Source organism: Protopterus annectens, chromosome 5.part1 (genome assembly GCF_019279795.1).
Source record: "Protopterus annectens isolate FY-2018-M chromosome 5.part1, PAN1.0, whole genome shotgun sequence".
Classification (NCBI taxonomy): Eukaryota; Metazoa; Chordata; order Ceratodontiformes; family Protopteridae; genus Protopterus; species Protopterus annectens.
This window is the reverse complement of record NC_056736.1, coordinates 396,656,325-396,662,324: the sequence shown is the minus strand read 5'-3', so window position 1 is coordinate 396,662,324 and position 6,000 is coordinate 396,656,325.

Genomic DNA, 6,000 nt, shown 5'->3' with positions numbered 1-6,000 from the left:
CTCGATAGCACCCCCTAATACTTTGCACCCAATGCAACTACCCCCTTTGCCCCACCCTTATTATGCTACTTTACTTATTTCATTCAGGTTAGAGTGTGCAGAGCTATTGTGGACTAGCTCTGAACATTGCTGGATGTTAGTTCTTACCCTTCTGGCATTTAAAGAAAAAAATTGTAGTTATATTTGATTGTAGTAGCTATTTTAAGTTCATATTCATCTTTGAGAGTCATAAAGGTTCCCTTAAGCTCTTTATTAGTATGCTTAAATGTGCTCTTAAGGTAGGTAGTATGAGCAATTTATTTCTATTGTTATATAATTTATTTATACTGGTATTCCACCATAGGGGTTGTTTTTAAATTTCTCATTATACGTGGTGTGGATAGGGGCCACCTTATTAATACAACTATTTAAGCAGGAGTAGACATCAGAGGAATAGACAGCAGGTCTAGCAAGGAATCCATTGGAGGAGGATTACAGCAGAATGTATTTGTGTTAACAAGTAACTAAAGAAGGTTTGTTTTTGAAAAGTCTTAAACACAGGTATCTATAGGAGAAGAACAACATGTTTTAAAGGAAAACATTATTAATTTATAGTCTTATTTAACAAGGCAGGATAATACATATACAGGCAAACAAGTCAAAAATTGGGAAGCCCCATTTCATGAACAACCTGGCTGTGGCAGGAGATAAGACCACTCATAGAGCATCAGCAGATAGCTCAGCATGTTCACTTGGGAGTCAGCTATCCTCCAGATATGCATGAGAATCAGTAAATGCTGGGTTCAGATTAACCACTTCTCCACTGTCATTACTTCCTGGGAAAGGCAGTAGAACCTCCTCATGCTTCCTATTTGCTGACTAGACTACAGCCATTTTGTCTGACTGAACTGCTACTACTTCTGGAATAAAAAAGGCCTGTAAGTCCCAAAGAGCCAACAGTATTTGTCCTCAGCTCCAAGATGTTAATATGTAAGAAAAGCTCACACAGAGACCATATACTTTAGACAATCTGCCCCTTGCATTGTCCTACCCACTGTATAACATACATAATGACTGTAGCTGAGGAAGAGGCAACAGTGAAGTTGTTGCCTTGAAAGACATTGTCGAACTGAATCCAGCAAAGCAGACTGCAATGACATGCTTGGAGATCCAGACCATCTTCTCCACAGGATCTAAGCAATGTGGCCATTGAATTCAGAGCATCCATTGCAAGCAAGATCCACATGTGCAGTCATCTGGCATAAGGCTCTATAAACACCGCTTCTACCATAAGGCCTAAATGTGGAAGACAAAAGTCTGGTGGAACTTGAGTATGTGAAACCTGGAAGAAACTGCAAAATGTCTTGTATCCAGTGCATATAATCAATAAAGCCATAGCTGAACACACTGTCCCTTCTCTCTGGAAAATTTCTTATGTCGTCCCCCTACACAAAGGTGGTTCCTTGACAGAACTTAGTAATCATCGTCCCATAGGTATACTATCTCCCCTATCAAAAATCTTAGAAAAATGTGTACACACCCAACTACTGAATCATCTTCTTCAATATTACCTGCTAGCAAATTCCCAGCATGGATTTCGGCCAAACCATATTACCACCTCTGCCCTTATATCCTTTACTGACCACGTCAACCAACAAAGAAATCTTAGTAACTTAGTATCTGTTGTTGTCCTAGACTTGGCAAAGGCATTTGACACAGTATCCCACTGCAAATTACTATCGACTCTGAGCTGAATATGGATAACTCCTCTCTACTGTGGTTTAAAAATTATCTGTCCCTCTGGCAACAAGCAGTTAAATGGCATTAACTCTCTCTCCCCTCTCCTCCCAGTGGGAAAATGTGTTCTGCAAGGATCCATTCTTGGTCCCTTGCTATTTTTCATCTTTACTAATAACCTCCCCTCAGCTACCCAACAGACTAATATAGTAGAGTATGCTGATGACACCACCCTTATTTGCTCAGCTCCCTCTCTACAATTACTCCAAGACAGAACCCAGGAATCTTTCACTACTGTAGAAAAATGGCTAACTTCTTCCCAACTCACACTAAACCTTTTTAAGACCCAACTCATGATCTTCCACCCATCCAAAACTTTCACCCCTACAGCACCATTCTCAATAACATTCTCCAACAATACCCTTATCACACCAGTATCACACCAGTAACTCAAGCCAAGCTACTAGGTGTAACTATTGACCAAAACCTAAAATTTGACAAACATATAGCACAAACAATTGCCAAAGTTCATAAAAAATAGGTTCACTCTACCGCTGCAAGAGCTTCCTCACACAGGAATCCTGAATCATGATCTTTCATACCCATCTACCGTACCTTACTCTCCACCTTACTGTACACTTCCCAATTCTGACTAACCTAAACAAATCTGACCTTCTGAAACTATCTACCTGCTACAATAAAATCTCAAAATTTGTAACCAATGCCAAGTTTAGTTCTCACCATTGCCTCTCCCTAAGACAACTAGTATGGTTAGAACTCTCTAACCTACTAAAATACGATCAACTTCTCCTGACCCATCAACTGCTATACCAACAAAATAAAATACCTTTGCTCTCTGATCTGCTCACCTTCCATAATACTGTGCATCAACCAAGATCTTACAATACCATCTTACTGACTGTTACCAATTGCTTACATGGCTCAGGCCAATCTCTTTATTCCTATGCAGTTGCTAAGGCTTGGAACTCTCTTCCCCCTGACATTAGATGTCTAAATAGTAAACATACTTTTGAATCCCTACTAAAAGATCTCCTATTCAAAACTTGGATATGTTCCTGTACAGAACCAGATGAATTTCACCTGTTCCTGACTTTCAACATCCCTAGATCACGTGTACTGTGTAATTTCACTTAGTGCATAGTACTGTGAACCAGGTGTTTAGGCCACCTTTATAGTTATGATTTCTAGTTTATGACTCTGTTTGTCTGTGGAAACTTTTTTTGAATTTATGTTCACGCAATTGTATATTTGTTGTATAATATCTTGTTTAATTTGTTTCTCAGTATTCTAACCACTGTATGCTGCATCATTTGTAAAACCCTGATTTTACTCCTTTTATATGTTCTATCCTCTTTGTACAAAATAGCTATGTTTATATATTTTTTTATTATTTTTATTATTTTTTTTTATAATTTTTTACTGTGTATCTGGAGCTTTTCTCCCTGGGCCACCACTGAAAACGGTCACCTTGTGTCCAGTCGGACCAACCCGGTAAACAAATGGAAAATAAAATAAAATAGAAACAAATAAGCAAATAAACTCAATCTGTTCTGGTACTGATCATAGCCCTAGTGAACAGGATGTCCTGAGTGGGACTGAGTTGAAGTTTCCCTGAACCTATACTGATCCCTAGTCAAAGGAACAACCAAAGAATCAACTCAATGTACCCTTATGGGTGATGCCCACTATTCTTCTGGGTAAGACAAAACTGTGATGGTCCTCGGTAGGAGATATGCCACCACCACTGTCATGCACATGGTGAGCAGCTGGAGGGATGAGGTGACACCAAATTACTAGGGACGTGACTATACCCTATCCAGACACATGGAAACCTCATTGATGCTTTGGCAATTTTTATGTGCAGATAAATATTCTAGAGGTCAAAAGAGCACATCCAGTCTCCTTTGGATAAATGGTTATGTAACCATGTTGAAAAGACTCCTTTGGGATGAAGGTGTTTAGGCTCTTGAAATCTACTATTGGTCGGAGGTCCTGTGTTTTCTTAGCCACCAACAAGAACCTGGAATAGAATTCCTGTCTTCTCTCGCTTTCTGGGACCTCTTGATAACTGATGAGCTTTGCATTTCTTTCCTTGACTTCAACCTATGGCAGGATGGCACATTTGTCAGTGGTCAAGAAAAGAAACGGTCTGTGCTCACGCCCCATGATAATTGCATGCTTTGCAAATCAAGATCATGAAGAGCAGGAGATGTCAGGACTGAAGAAAAAGAAGAGAAAGTCCTTCCAGCCAGAAGAAGCACAGATGACAAAGGAGAAGCAGACTCTGCCATTGAACTCACCACCACCTCTGAAAAACAAGATGCAGTGGGGAGAATCTTCCATCTGAATGCCCTGGACACCCATATATGTTGAAGGAATATCTCTAATCCTAAAAAATAGCATATTTAGCATTAATGGATGACTATTTAATAAACAGACTTGGCTAACTTAACAAAGACAGTCTTCTTGCAAGACTAAACACACCAAGAAGGCCAAGTCTTAAATAACAAAGAGGAGAAGTAAGCTATGGAAAGGAAGATGACTCCCCTTTGCCTGTCTAAAGCAGCCAACAAGTCAACAAGGAGAAGCCGAGACTTCTGAATTTGGCATTCTAACAAAAAAAAAAATGAAGCTGCTTTTTTCACCTCCGCAAAAATAACTTATTAAATTTCATACATATATTTATCTATCTATATATCTATTTGTAGATATTATGGGGTCTCTGTCCAATGCTGAGGACCTAAGTAATAAATAAATTCAACATGACTAATACCATGATTAGTTTGTTTGCCCCAGTCAGAAAAATGAGTTGTGATAGCAAAAAGGGCCAAAGCACTGGAACAGCCTCAGCCTATAATCTGACAAAATGTCCACTGGTAGAAGAAGGAGTGCAACCAGAACTAGTTATGTCATCTGAATTGGTAACCTGTGCAGTTCTCAAAACCGGTGCCATCTTAACTCAAAAATGAGTTTTCTCGAAGACCAAAAAAAATCTTCTCCTGTCTACATCTGTGGCAAACTGCATGCTTTAAATATAACAAACAGCTCACTGCACATACTGAGTATTTCAGTGCTTATCCAATCATAATCTAGCAGTACTCATGCCAATGTTATTTTAGCATAACTTTACTACACTGAAGTTTTTAATATGTAATGGTTACTATAGCAATAACCAACAACTTGGGTGTGGTACATTGAAGATTTACCCACAGCTGGTGTGAGTGATTAAACAAAGCCAATCGTGGGTAAATCTTCAATATACCACACCATGGAGTCGGCTATTGCTATTATACAATGACATTACTTAAGAAAAAAATAGTTACTTTTTTTAAATAATGTATTTGTATGATGGCTCTGTGGTGTTCTTCCATTTACGTTTGATATTGTGCTGCTTTTTTGATGTACTGAGCATGTGTATGGGACTTACATTCCCACTCTTATGCAGTACATCAGTGCTATGGAAAGGAAGCAATGGAGAAAGGAAGAACTCTGTTGTTCCTTATTTATTTTTTAACAAGGTTGAAATTCAGACACTTTAGAGGTACAAGAGAGACAGGACAGAGAAAATACAACGAAAATCAGGTATGTTTCTTTAGTTTTAAATAACATATCTGATTTTCCTAGTATTTTCGCTTTGCGGTCTCTCTCATACCTTCAAACTGTCTGGATTTCTAATTTTATTATTATTGTTTTTATGGTGAAGAAAACTTAAAATGTTATAGCATATAGTAATGGAAAAAAGTCTGGGTGACCGGAGTTTTTTCCATTGGCATATGGTTGCTTTACAATGGGCATACTGGTTGGGCTGACCAATCAGCATGCTCATTTTTGAATGTTAATGGGCAGTCATTGTATAATAGCTTATTGATTTAAGTACATGTGCGTGTGGTTATATCAGAAGTACTTCATATGACATGCATTGACATAATGAATAAAACAAATATGAACTCTTATTCAGACCCATTTTTACTTCTCACACTGCATTATTGCGTCCTCTACTTTAGTGACAAATAGAGAAACCATGTCTGGTTGTAGATATAGATGCAAAAAGTGTGATATGGAAGATACCAACATTTCAAGCATTTCATTGTGAAAAACAAGGGGAAAAAAAGCAAGAATCTATTTCATTACTTTGAATGCAAGTCACATTTATTTGCAGTTTCAATACTCATTTTCTAAGCAGCCATTGTGCTCTTGCACATGGTTCTTTAGAGGAGTTTACAATGGAATTTTCACAACTCTTTACTAAAAAATAAATACAAG